This window comes from Lithobates pipiens, unplaced genomic scaffold (assembly GCF_037356315.1).
Source record: "Lithobates pipiens isolate NorthernLeopardFrog02 unplaced genomic scaffold, aLitPip1_a1.2 Scaffold_23, whole genome shotgun sequence".
Lineage (NCBI taxonomy): Eukaryota > Metazoa > Chordata > Amphibia > Anura > Ranidae > Lithobates > Lithobates pipiens.
The window spans coordinates 198,453,074-198,468,297 of record NW_027507785.1 but is presented as its reverse complement, the minus strand read 5'-3'; the positions used below and the strand labels follow the sequence as shown (position 1 = coordinate 198,468,297).

General features: G+C 40.6%; 1 protein-coding gene across 8 annotated transcripts in view; it reads left to right on the top strand.

Annotated features, from left to right (window-relative positions):
• LHX9 (LIM homeobox 9) overlaps positions 1–15,224 on the top strand; it is a 76,155-nt gene that overhangs the window by 49,654 nt on the left and 11,277 nt on the right. The gene's annotated exons all lie outside the window — the stretch shown is intronic.

The window sequence follows — 15,224 nt, the reverse complement described above, 5'->3', positions numbered from 1 at the left end:
ATTTAGCATAGTAAGTAAGGCGAAGTTATGTTCTCTTTAATCATCCATTCAAGCAAAAAGAAAAATTCAGTTTTCTTTAGGAAACACCGTTTGTTACATTGCTCATGCATGGAAAAGTGGCAATGTCTTCTTAAAGCACCTCCTCCAACCCCTTAAAGCATTTTGTTACCTTAAAAAAAATGATCCTGTCCCTTTAAAGCATGAATAAGAGCACAGTGCTTGTTCTGTGTAATTTGGCCCCCTATATCACCTGAAATACCTGGCTGATCCTACCAGTTTCTTCCCTCCACTCTGTAAACTGACCAAGGTTCATCAGAGTTTTGAAGAAGCGCAATGTATGTGTGAAACATCGTCACCCCTTGGTCCGTTGATTTAGTCCTGGTGGCACTCTTTCAATAAACCTGTTGGACAGATGTTGGTGTGCAGTTCATTTTTCCCACTTGGTCTATGGTTCACCATAGATCTCTCTCCCCCCTCCCTCCTTGCCTGTCAGCTTGTGACAGCACTCACCCCTCCCCTCCTGCTGCTTAAATAACTTTAGTTTTTTAAGGAAATCCCTTGTGTTTAGATAATGCAATGTCTCCAGTGTTTATGCTTTAATAAAAAAAAATGCCTCTATATACCTCATTTCCAAGCACCGCTCGGCGCTCACGTGACCGGCCGCCTCTCTCCTCCTCTCCTCCTCCCAGCTGACATTCTCAGCCCCTCCCACTGTAGCTGTCAAATCAGGAGAGGGGAGCTAGTCATGTGAGCGCCGAGCAGTGTTTGGAAATAAGGTATACAGAGGCATTTTTGTAATAAAACATACACTGGAGACATTGCATTATCTAACACAGGGGATTGATTCAAAATGCTAAAGTGGGTTTACGACCACTTTAAACCAGCCATACATGGATCAAAATTTGGCAGGCTCAGTAGCGACCAGACAAATTTCAATCCATGTATGAGCTAGCTGGTTGTACACAAGATGATCTATAGATCCATTTGTGTGCAACCAGTCTGTCAAGTTTTTTCTGAGCGATCAGTGCCATTGCAACAGTGATCGTTGTATTCCGTCAGCTGGGGATGGTTCCCTGCTGTCACAATACAATAACTCAGCAGGAAGGATTTCCCACTGAATATGTGTATGGGTGAATCAGCTTATTTTTTTTTCCTTCCTAGTTGAACAAAAAAAACAGGAATCATGTTTGACCTGCCTTATACTTCCCTCACTTGGACTCTCTTGAAACTCCTTGCTCCTCTGCAGCCAGCACTGAAATCAGTGCTTTTGTTGGCCTGGGATAGCTGCGAGGTCATTTCCCTGGCAATGCTAGCAATTGGCTGATAGGCGTGGGCACTGTTGCAGGGTAGCAGATCATGTGCTCCCCCATACCTGGAAAGGTTGGGTATTCTCATCAGCTTTGGAAGAGCCAGGAGCTACAATGTGGCATAGACAAGGTGGCTTAGGGATGCTCTTTGCAGAAACATTATTATTTTGCATTTAATGGACAAGGTTACAGTGCCTCTTTAAATTTCCCTACACAATAATAGGGTATTCCATAAGAACGCAGCTTCCCTTTATTCGATAGGCTTATTTAGTGGCCCAGTGGGGAAATAGCTAAGCTAAAATAGCTAGATTGCTGGATATGCAGATAGATGATTTTTCAATGTGGCTGCAATAGTGTATGAGTTTAATATATGTAGTTTTGCCTGCAGTTTTGTCCCAGGTTTCAAAGTAAACTGCACAAGCACAAAGCCTTAGGTAACATTACAACCAAGAGAACATAATAAGGGTATCTTCATTTTGAACTATCATTTTTCTTTAAGGCTTTGTTATGCGCAAGCATTATAAAAATGTAATACAGCAAAATCTCCAAAACAAGAGAGAGAAGAACTAAAATAGACAGACTTCATAGTTCTGCATAAATAGAATATAGTATATAAATCAAGATTATGAACCATTTTCATTAAAATCAGATATATAGGTAGTTGAATGGTTGTAGGAAGAGAGAAATACATTTCTAAAAACCCACCCTTTATTAACACCATGTATTTTGTAAATGAATGTAAAGAAAAAAGAAAAAAGTGACTCCTCCTCCATCCTTTGATGCCGCACCATGTCACGGGACTGCTATCCCCATGGTTGAAAGGTTACAGATTTGTGACCCCCCACACTTTCCCCACCATGCTCAAACTAAACTGAATATCCTTCAACATGGGGTGGGCTTTCTAAAAGAGTGGGCCTAACTAAATAAGGCCTTCCTCTTAAAAAAATTACAAAGTAATGCTTTTCTGCTTTTGCCCTACTTAGCTGCATCTAGCAGTCATGTTTAAAAGATGATAAGACAAACAATTCTAAGTTTTAAAGTGGTTGTAAACCCTTACCTATACCCAGCAAACAGGAACAGAGCTGAGGATGTCAATCTTCTAGAGCTCCCTCCCTTGTCGCCATTTCTCTTGGTGTCAGGGAAATACATTAGAAGTGATTCAGGCTTAAAGCAAAGGAATGAGACAGCAGGCAGAAATGACACTTAGTGCTCTGGAGTGAGACAAGTACACACTATTTATTATTATTATTATTATTATTATTAATGATTTATATAGCGCCAACAGTTTACACAGGGCTTTACAATGTATAGGGGAGACAACACAATTACAGTACAATACAAAAGGTACAGGAGGGCCCTGCTCATAGAGCTTACATTCTAAAGGGAGGGGGTGGTGGTACAAAAGGTAATAGCTGCAGAGAATGATTTGATGGGGGTTTGGCTCAGGGACAGTTAGGTGGGTGTGGGATAGGCTTCCCTGAATAAATGAGTTTTCAGGGAACTCTTAAAGGTGGACGGGTAGGGGCTGAGTGGACAGACTTGGGCAGGGAGTTCCAGAGGATGGGAGAGGCTCTAAAGAAGTCTTGAAGGTGAGCATGAGAGGAGGTAACAAGGGAGCTAGAAAGCAGGAGGTCATCGGAGGAGCGGAGGGGGCGATTTCTGCAGATGAGGTTGGTGATGTAGATGGGGGCAAGGTTGTGGATTGCTTTGTATGTTATGATTAGCATTTTGAATTTTACACAGGGGGTAGGGGAAGCCAGTGAAGGGCAGCAGTCACGGAATGATTAGGGAGGTGTATTAGTCTAGCAGCAGCATTCATAATAGTCTGAAGGGGGGATAGCTTGCTTAAGGGTAGGCCATTAAGGAGAGAGTTGCAGTAGTCAAGGTGGGAAATAATCAAGGAGTGAACGAGTTGCTTTGTGAATGAATGACTTGTATAGCGCTACCTATACGAACTGAATCGCCTCAGGGTGCTTTTGCTTGCCACCGGTGTCCTTCTGCAGCTATTTAAGCGGTCCTTTAACCTGTAGAGTCCCAACACACTTACATACACATACACATATTATGGCCAATTTTTTTGGACAGGGTCTAATTAACCTACCAGCATGTCTTTGGAGTGTGGAAGGAAACCGGAGTACCCGGAGGAAACCCACGCAGGCACAGGGAGAACATGCAAACTCCAGGCTGATAGTGTCGTGGTTGGGATTTGAACCAGTAACCCTATTGCTGCTAGGAGAAAGTGCTAACCACTACACCACTGTGCTGCCCTTTGTGGTGTCGTTAGTCAGGAAGGGTTAAATTCTGGAGATGTTGTGGAGGTGAAGGCAGCAGGATTCAGCCAGTGATTGGATATGGGGGCTGAAGGAGAGGTCAGAGTCAAGGATTACACCCAGGACTCTGGCATGAGTGGAGGGACCAATGGTTGTGTTGTTGATATTAATGGTGAAGTCTCTTCATATGTCATGGGTAGGCATGCTTTCTGAGTCATGACTCTTTTGCTTGATGTATCACCTGACCAAAGCAGGTTGGAATCTGATTGGTTGCTGAGACAAAATCCTTAGTTTTCACACTCTCTAATATCAGACTTTCTGTATGTTAGAGCCAACAAGGAGCCTGTAGTGGGGGTGTGGGAATGCACAGCATACACGTAAACCAAAGCATCTCCCAGATAAACAGATTACAAAAGGAGTGGGCTATTGTTGGCTGAGCAGGTAGACTGTGTTCCCTGTATGTACTGTATCTTAATTTTAGTTTTAATTCTGGTTTTCACTAGAGATTAAATTTAAAGCTGCTGCAAATGTAATCAAGTTCCAGATCATGGCATGGCTAGCATGAGAAAAGAATCAGATGCATTTGTATGGAGCCCCTGCCACCCTGTACAAAATCTGTTAACATACCTGCTGTGCCCTCAGACCCAGATCCATCTAAACAGCATTAGGCGAGGACTCAGCTGTGAAAACATTTCTATATGTCAGCCACGTGCATTAATGCCATCATGTCAAGAGAAGGTAGGAGAGAAGAGGAATCCGGGCCGCCCCTCTCTGGGGCTGTCAATCAGTGCAGGGGGGGGGCTGGAGCTCCAGCTGCAGGGAGAGGCACAGATAGCATGCCACAACCCCCTTCTGCAGCCAGTGACCATCAACATAAGAGAGAGCCAGCCCCCAACCATGTTCCTGCAGCATCCCTCCACTCCCTTCCTCATGATCATGTGTCATTAACAGTAAGGACAGCTCAGATCTGTGCCAGTGTCCCAGTGTGCCCACCTGTGATTGGCAGCCCCTGACTCCTCCCTCCACCCTGTCCTTGCCTATGCAGGGCTCCACTGTGGGGGGGGGGGGGGTGGGAGGTCCCAGTCCAGTGTTGATCCTCAGCCATGGTGGGCTAAAGCACTTTAGAGCTCTCAATTTATGTACATAATACCGTTAATCTTTTTTAATCACTTGAATTATTTTTGCCATTATGGGTGTGAATGGGGCCTCATGTCTAGGTTTTGCCTAAGGCCTCACAAAGCCTAGAACCGCTTCTGTGCTGCTTGCATGCATACCTCCAGAAATGGATATGGATGACCAGCTTGTAGACTCTTGCTCAGACCTACCCTTTTTAAATAGAAGGAAACACATGACACAAGTCATTCCAAAGGCCACTGAGAAGAGTAAAAGTACACAAATGGTTTGTATAGATTAGCTGGCCATTGAGTACAATCTCATCCACCATGATTTAGCTAAGATCCGAGGCTGGGTCACTGAGGTGGAGTCCTGCATGTCTGCGGTAGAGGATACCCCAGCTCAACATACAGCATCACTAGCAATACTACAGAGGACAGTTAAGCTAATCCTAGTCAGATAAGATAATGACAAAATTAGGATTTGATAAAAAAATTTCCTTGGAGTCCTGAAGGCCTTCAAAGGTTTTTATCCTTCATTGTTTGCTGTAGCTTAAAGTAAAACATGCTATATTAAAGTAAAATGTGGATTAAGCATGCCTACTTCATGTTTTTGATTCACCAGAAATTGCAAAAGACTGTCTATCAACACTGTGATAAGATCCATCCAATTTTATTGATTTGAGCATCCTTCATTTGTCAGGGAATCTCTGTTGTTCCCGTTTGATTCTTGTCCTGAAACCCATACTCCCATACTACTTGTTTATGTCCAGCTTATGTTATGACACTTGCCACCGTTTTACCTGGTTTGAATCCAATCTCAGGATGTTCTAGCTATGTATTACTGTCAACAGGGGCAACTTCATCAACCTGATGCATCTGCTAGAACAAAACAACATCTTAAATTGACCCTCACTTATTGAACTGGAATACAGAGGACAAGTTAGTTTCCTCAGGTATAACCAATCATAGAAAGTGCTGGTTTAGCAGTTCTGATGTTGGGGTTCCCACTGGCCAGTAGGGAGTTTGTTGGTTCTTTCTTGATTTGGGTTTGTTGATCTTCACAGGACTCACACATGTATGCTGTATATACACCGGTCTTTCTTTATATATTTTGCCATGGCTACCCTTCTTGCATTGTCCTAAGAAAGGCAACCTGCCCTGCTGCATTGGCCTATATTGTTCCCCATGGCTATGGAAATAAAGCTGCTATCACAGAACATTAGAGGTCTCAATTGTACATTTAAAAAAGCCTGTTATGTTTGAATTCCTTAGATCCTGTAGTTCCTACCTTCTGTTCATTCAAAAAACCCACTTGGTAGGATAAAAAACCTTTCTTCAGCATCCCTGGATTCAAAATGTGTTTCATGACACATCTGGCTATGCAAGAGGGGTATCCATTTTTCTAAACAAATCATTACTGCGCAGTGTCATACAAATAACGAGGGGTGACACTGAAAGGCAATACATTGCTATTGTATTAGAAATCAGAGCGCAGACATACGCTTTTGTAAACAACTATGTACCCTTGCTTCTTCATCATACCCTCCTATAGACACTGTCTGAAAAACTGGCTCAGTATCGACCATCTAAATTATTTACAGTTGGGGATTTCAAAAACATTTTAGATGTATCCCTGAATATAGCTAATTCCTTCTTACCTGGGCTGAGGCAGTGAAGCTGAGCGAAACTTGGAGGTGGAAACATCCTGACAAGCAAGCTTACTACTTATCCATCACCCACAGATCAACTCCCACATTAATATAGCATTCTGCAATAGGAGTGCTTTGGCTTCAATCTGCAATGCTGCCCATCTCCCTGCAGACTTGCCAGATCATTTCCCACTGTTGGAGACTTTCAGTTAGGGAATGTACTGTATATATTCTCTAGGAATTCCAGACCTTAAAAAAAAAAATCCATATGCCCCTATCAAACACTATAACTTTTCGGTCCAGATTCTGACCTTAATGAGCATGTCACTCCCCATGTTGGCAAAAGAACACATTTGCCTATTAGAGGTAGACATTTTCCAGCAGAAAAGACCCCAGAACCTAATAGTCTACTTAAAGCTTGGGTGCTCAAAATGTGGCCCTCCAGTGTTCCATGAGGCATTGCAAGGCTGACAGTTACAAGCATGACTACCAGAGGCAGAGGCATGATAGGACTTGTAGTTCTGCAACACCTACAGGGCCACAGTTTGCCCTATAGACTGGTATAAATAACAAATGCTCAAGAGATAGCTCTCAGACTAAAACAACCATATGACCCCTGCCCTTCATCCTCAGCCCTTTCCCCATCCATGTATCGTGGTCATACAGTCCTTATACACAAACCAGGCAAAGGCCCTCTTTTGTGTATATCATATAGACGTCATTGCTAAACTATGATATTAAAATTCTCTCCAAAAATCCTGGCAAATAGACTCATAAAAGTCATGGAATCCTTAAAGTGGAGCTCCACCCAAAAGGGGAAGTTCCACTTTAAGCACTCCTCCCCCTTCCTATGCCACATTTGGCATGTCATTTTTTTGGGGGGGAGTGCGTACCTAATTTTGACAGGTACCCACTTCCACTTCCACTTGGGCCACCTAGGCAATCCAAGTGGAAGTTTGCACACAGTTGGAATGTCAGTGCTGGAGAGAAGAGAGGAAGAGAATTCGTGTTCTGTAAGGAGAGAAGAGACATATTGTTTGTTCCTACTAAGTAGGAACAACGATATGTCTCCTCCTCCAGTCACTCCTATCCCCTCAGAGTTAGAACACAGCTAGGGAACACAGCTAGGGAACACAGCTAGGGAACACACATTTAACCCCTTGATTTCCCCCTAGTGTTAACCCCTTCCCTGCCAGTGACATTTACACAGTAATCAGTAAATTTTTATAGCAATGATCGCTGTATAAATGTCAATGGTCCCAAAAAATGATCAAAAGTGTCCGATCTGTCTGCCGCAATGTCACAGTACCGCAAAAAATCACAGATCACTGCCATTACTAGTAAATAAATAAAAAATAATAAAAATGCCATAAATCTTTCTAATAGTTTGTAGACACTATAAGTTTTGCGCATACCAATATACTCTTTTTGCGATTTATTTTTTTATCAAAAATATGTAGAATATATGTTGTCCTAAACTGAGGAAGAAATTCTTTTTTTAAAAACATTTTTGGGATATTTATTAAAGCAAAAAGTAAAAAAAAAAATTTTTTTCAAAATTTACGCTTGTTTTGTTTATAGTGCAAAAAATAAAAACTGCAGAGGGGATAAAATACCACCAAGAGAAAACTCTATTTGTGGGAAAAAAAGGACATAAATTTTGTTTGGGTACAGTGTCGCACCACCGCGCAACTGTCAGTTAAATCGGCGCAGTGCCGTATCGCTAAAAATGTCCTTGGATTTTTTCGTGACTGCGACATTGCGGCGGACAGATCGGACACTTTTGACACTATTTTGGGACCATTGACATTTATAAAGCGATCAGAGTTAAAAATAGCCACTAATTACTGTGTGAATGTCACTAGCAGGGAAGGGGTTAAACCCTATTGGTGATCAAGGGGTTAAGTGTGTTCCCTGGATGTGTTCTAAGGGGGATGAGCTCACTACAACATAAAAGAGATCACTGCTCCCAATGACAGGGTACGCCCTTTTGCCTGCCCGTGCCATTCTGCCAATGTAAATTTGCATGCCGCGGTCGGCATGGGGTTAAACACAAAAACATTAATTACACAGGTTCTGAAGCTAATTTAATGCAGAAAAGGTGCTAAGTGAGTTTAATTACCACCTCAATCAGCCACAGAACCTGTGTAATAAATATGTGTTTGGGTTTAAAGGGATGAGGTGGCAACCCTACCAGTAACACAGTTCCTGTTTTAGGGTGTCTGCACTCTGAATTAAGTCATAAAGCAGACACCTTTGTAAAGTAGTATTGTTAGTCTGGGGTGAGGGTAATGTAAGACTAGCAGATTAAGATGGACTTGAAAAACAAATTGAAGTTGAACTCTAGCTAACACTTTATAAGCAGTTCCAGTAAACTGTTTTTTCCTTTTGGAATAAAGGAATAAAGGTGTTACATACAATGTAAATTAATAAAAGCTGATCATTTTAAGTACGTATGTGAGTGTTAAATGGTTTGTCATAACCTTCCAACAGTTGTGTTGTCCAGATAGCTTTGTCTGCTAAACTAAGTTAAAAATTAACAGACTTACTGGCTGGATTACCAGGTAAAAATAAAGGAAAAAAGCCTTAAAAAAAAAAAAAAAAAAAAAAGACAACAAATGCAGTCACCACATCAAACAGTCGGTTAGCTGCAATCGAATACATTTTTGTGTTTAGGTTTAATACCACTTTAAAGCATGGGAAAACATAACCCTTTCAGTCATACAAATCAGCTTAGCATGAAAATTCTCCTCCTTATACTGTACAGTGCCTTGAAAAAGTATTCATATCCCTTTACATTTTCCACATTTTGCCATGTTACAAAAAGAAACGTAAATGCATTTTATTGGGATTTTATGTGATAGACCAACACAAAGTGGCACATAATTGTGAAGTGGAAGGAAAATGTTAAATGGCTTTCAACATTTTTTTTACAAATAAATATCTGAAAAGTGTGGTGTGCATTTGTATTCAGCCCCCTTAACTTGGACACCCCTAACTAAAAGCTAGTGGAACCAATTGCCTTCAGAAGTCACCTAATTAATAAATTGAGCCTACTGTGTGTAATTTAATATTAGTATAAATACAGCTGTTCTGTGAAGCCCTCAGAGGTTTGCTAGAGAACCTTAGTGAACAAACAGCACCATGAAGGTCAAGGAACACACCAGACAGGTCAGGGATAAAGTTGTTCAGAAGTTTAAAGCAGGGTTAGGTTATAAAAAAAATATCCCAAGCTTTGAACATCTCACAGAGTGCTGTTCAATCCATCATCTGAAAATGGAAAGAGTATGGCACAATTGCAAAGCTACCAAGACATGGCCGCCCACCTAAACTGACAGACCAGGCAAGGAGAGCATTAATCAGAGATGCAGCCAAGAGGCCCATTGTAACTCTGGAGGAGATGCAGAGATCCACAGATCAGGTGGGAGAATCTGTCCACAGGACAACTATTAGTTGTGCACTCTTTATAGAAGAGTGGCAATAGAAAACCACTGTTGAAAGAAAGCCAAGTCCAGTTTGAAGTTTGCGATAAGTCATGTGGGGGACACAGCAAACACGTGGAAGAATGTGCTCTTTTTGTCTGCTACACATTGTAAAACGCTATGTGTGGTGGAAGACTAACACTGCACATCACCCTGAACAAACCATCCCCACCGTGAAACATGGTGGTGGTAGCATCATGTTGTGGGGATGGTTTTCTTCAGCAGGGACAGAGAAGCTGGTCAGAGTTAATGGGAAGATGGATGGAGCCAAATAAAGGGCAATTTTAAAAGAAAACCTGTTAGAGTCTGCAAAAGACTTGAGAGTGGGGCAGAGGTTCACCACCAGCATGACAAAGACCATAAACATACAGCCAGAGCTACAATGGAATGGTTTAGATCAAAGCATATTCATGTGTTAGAATGGCCCAGTCAAAGTCCAGACCTAAATCCAATTGAGAATCTGTGGAAAGACTTGAACATTTCTGTTCACAGATGCCCCCCATCCAATCTGGCAGAGCTTGAACTATTTTGGAAAGAATAATGGGCAAAAATGTCACTCTTTAGATGTGCAAAGCTGGTAGAGACCAAAAAAACTTGCAGCTGCAATTGCAGAAAGAGGTGGTTCTACAAAGTTTCGAAAATAAAGTACATTTACGTTTTTGGTTGTAAGATGACAAAATGTGGAAAATTTCAAGTGATATGAATACTTTTTCAAGGCACTGTATGTATTAGAACACTCATATGGATCCCTCGTAAATATTTCAAACAGTTCAACTTTTATTCATTCTTATGAAGACCAGCTTGCCCTAGATTCCAACTTAAAACACTAAAACGTCCATGGCTTCAAGGATGACTAGCGTGTCCTGACCTTCATGAATATTTTATTGCAGGACTGTTAACCCATGCTCACAACTGGCTGATATCTGAAAAAAAAACAATGCAGCTGTCATAGCAGATGCTGCCTACTTGGAGTCATATATGGCTTTAAGACAACTACTTTACAGGGTAGTGAAATTCCTATACCAACTTACCCTGACAATGAAAGCATCACTGAACAATGGTCCCCAAACACCGGGCTAAACCTTTTCCTATCACATTTCCAGCAACTTCCAGATCCTACCATATGAGTAACCAAATCAATTACATGTTTTGAGCACATACCAGAGGGTACCTTTCTCTCTTCCTATGATAAGTTGAAATTATGGACTTCCGAATTCTTACCTTTGTTAAATATTTACAATTCTTATAAGCCTACCAGACACAATTTGGCTCTACACCATTGGATCTTGCACTTGTCCCCTATCAAGTCCATTATGAGGAGTTAATTACTAACCAAGCCATTTACAAATATTTGCATCCCACAATTTACATGGACTTGTATTGACTGAGAAGATATGTAGAACTATGCATTTTTATATCCCATGCTCTTAAGAACCCACAGACTTTATGCACTTATTTTGGGGATGTCCCACAGTTCTAATGTTCTGGACTGCAATTGAAGAGTTCACCCTTTCACCGACCATGTCGCATATTCCCCTCAATATTGAAATGTATATTGGGCCTAGTTTAGCTTCTAGCTACTACTAACTGCATGATAACTCTCTTGCGCCTTTTTTTCTTCTATGCCCAGAAAGCTAAAGTTTGCTTTGCTGGAAGAACTCTGTGTCCCCAAAATATGAGTTCATTTTAGCTTTGCCCCTGTACAGTCAAATTTTTTATATAGCTTTGCCCATGCAAAAGGCCAGCTATGAATGCAGAGGCCTGGCTACAAGAAATCAATAGATTATTAAATGCTTGGCTTATCTCCAACAACACCATTTAACCCTAGTTGTAAATAATGACCCAACTACAATGGAAATTGACATAATCTCTTGAATAGGATTGATCTTTTCAACTCGCCTCATACCACTGAGGTGTAAAATGAACACGTATACCTCAGTCTTCATTATGAACGATCAATCAGGTGGGTTGTCTAAGATGGTTGAATTGAATACAGGTACATTGAGACCTGCAGTTGGGTAGTTTGGCAAAGCAGCATAGTGGTTTGTTAGCAGTTCTTTCTAATATTGGGTTCCACACCTTTTCCCTTTGAACATCTGTGATTAGATGACTGTCATGGACTAATTTCGAAAAGTTTCTATTGTGACTTCTGTATTTTTTGAGTTTAGGATATGTCCCTAAATACTGTGCTTTGTAACCTTTTTGAGTGCAAAATCAAATTAAAAAAAGAACCCCAAAAGGGCTCCATGTCTATAGCCGTATTGCTAATCCTCCCAACCTGTTTTGGGCACCTCAGAATGAAGAAGGTACAATTCCCACATACTTTGTTGGATAGAGCCCAACCTCTAAAGCAAAGAAAAATGTTCAGACTAGGAATGATCAATACTGAGATTTACTCCTGGCTTGAAACTTCACCATTTTGACTAAATGCAATGGAATCAGTGGGAACGTTTTTACAGGCTTTTAGGGGTTAAATCGGTGACTGAGGGTCAGGGAATCTTCTTTCAACTATCCTGCACTGTAAAAAAAACATTAAAGTAACAGTACATATATATAATCAAATGCAAAAAAAAAAGAAAAAAGAATATTAGAAGAATTTATGAAGGTAGAAAAAATCATTAGCCTTCACAACCACGTTAAGCAGATTTCACTAAAGCAGCTAATTGAACTCTAATCAGCACCTCAAATCAATTCAGCCAAATTCATTCTGCTTCCCAAATTACATAAAACCCCACACCATAATCCCTTCTCTGCCAAATGATTTGGACCAGTGCACAAACCTAGGTCCATAAAGACATAGATGAGTGAGTTTGGGGTGGAGCAACTTTACTGGCTTGCACACAGTCCAGACCTCAACCTGATAGAACACCTTTGGAATGAATAAGAGCGGAGACTGCAAGCCAGGCTTTCTTGTCCACATCAGTGCTTGACCTCACAAATGCGCTTATGGAAGAATTGTCAAACATTCCCATAGACACACACCTAAACCTTGTGGACAGCCTTCCCAGAAGAATTGAAGCTGTTATAGTTGCAAAGGGTGGGCCAACTCAATATTGATCCCTACAGACTAAGACTGGGATGCCATTAAAATTCATGTCCATGTAAAGGCAGGCATCCCAATACTTTTGACAATATAATGTATGTGCTCCTCTGTTTGTACTGGAGATGCGTTCAATACTGCTCTCCCAGCACAAAAACTGAGCTGTTACTGACAACTGAGAGTGGAAAGGACCGGCTCCCTATCATATGATTCCTGTGATAGCCTATGATTGGCCATAGTGATCACTCTGTATAACCTGCGACTCTACTCTCTTTCTCCTCTGACTGGAGAAAGAGATACATTTTATCTTTTTTCACCTAGCCAGAGGAGAAGATTGTCTGTGTATAAAATAAATAAAGCTGGCTAGTTTAGAGCTTAATCTAGTTTTGTGTCAGGGTCAGCATCAGGGTCAAAAATCAGGGTCAGTGTGTTTTACGTAACATTAAAAAAAAAGTCACTATATTTTGGGGAATCACTAGTAGCTTTGCTGCTCTAACTTGCCTCTTTCCCTGTACCTCGAGCATTCATTGGGTGCATGCCCTGGAGCCCATCCCCAGCTGTTCTGCTTGCCAAATAGAAATAAATGGGCCACACACTGATGCCATTATCAATGTTTTTCTTTGGTAATAAAAAATCAGGAGATATTTATTAACATTTGCCACCAAATGAAAACCCAATATGTCCTGAACAAAACACGGTATAATTCAGTTGGTTATATTAAGTAGTTGCAATGATCCAGTATATGCAGGTTTTGCTGACACATGCCAAAGTTGCAAAACTGCATTCAGGTGTTAAAACATGATTCGATCGACACCTTGGTCATAATAATGAATAACAGCAATATTAGTTATCAAACATGATAACTAACATCATTACAAACATCATATTACTTTTCCGCAAGTTTATTAAACAAATGTTTTAAAGCAGAACTAAACCCATCAATTTACCAGTTTTAAAAATCAGTTACATTCATGGCACATGCTGTGAAATTGACTGTCACATTGGTCGTGCTCTCAACCAAACCGTCAAACCATTAAATCAGATCAAACAGAGGCCAAGATGGCAGCTTCCTTGGCTGAAAAAGACAGGAAGGTTTAGTTCCAATTTAAATAACCTCTCTTTATTGATAGTTACTGCAGCCAAACATTTTCTGCACGTGCAGTTCAGACTATTTTGACCCATTCTTAAAAAAAAAAATCCTTGGTTCGTGTATTTTTTTGGAAGGCCTTATTTGAATAAACTGTTTCAGGACATACCACAGCATTTCAGGAAACTTGAAGGTTTCTGACCTTGACATTACGAAAAAATACAGCCAAACGTTATTGCACTATGACAAAAACCCAAGAGAACAAGAGTTGATCAATAACATAGCTCTTACAGAATGAATTCTGTGTTTTTTCTTAATGTTAAGGTCAGAAACCTTCAAGTTTCCTGGAATGCTGTGGTATGTCTTGAAAGAGTTTATTCAAACAAGGCCTTCCAAAAATATATACAAACTGAGGATTTTTTATATAAGAATGGGCCAAAATAGTCTGAACTGCTATTTTTGGAAGGCCTTGTTTGAATAAACTGTTTCAGGACAAACCACAGAATTTCAGGAAACTTGAAGGTTACTGACCTTGACATTACGAAAAAACACAGAATTAATTCAGTAAGAGCCTATGTTATTGATTAACTCTTGTTCTCTTGGGTTATTGTCATGGTGCATGCCACAACTTGTTATGAGGTTTGTATGACAGACCCCTACCACCCTATCTACCCCTCCTACCCCCACCCCCAATGTCCTTCTGCAGAATATCCACTACTGCTTAGAATTCATTGGTCCTTCAGTGAATGCAAACCATTCATTCTGTTATCCAGCTAGGCAGCACCACAATATTTCATTTTTTACACCAAGCTTCACCATTGGAATCAAATTTTATTGTTATGATTTGCTTTCTATCAACATAATACTGGACTAATTTACCAGAACTTTCAAACAGGTTTCTCATATTTCCACAAAAAGTAGTACTGTGGAACAACTGAGTATTCCTGAACAAAACTGAAACAGGTAGAAACCTCTTTAGGAGAGCAGTGACTCCTTCAGATACAGCATTCTATTGACCTCACTCTTTTGCAGAGATTTCGTTATCCTAGGGAAATAAAAACAAAAATTGTCAACTGCAAGAAATACTTTTTTTTTTTAACCTCATATAAGATTGTATAATGTGCTAATTTTTGTAGTAAGCCTACTCATAGAAGTAGGGGCAATGGAACTGGTTTCTTCTTTTGTAAGCTATCTGCTACATTATGGAAGGAAGGAAGTACATATCGTTGGAAATCATTTTGCAGTCTTATGATTGTTAATGGATCTTCTGTGGT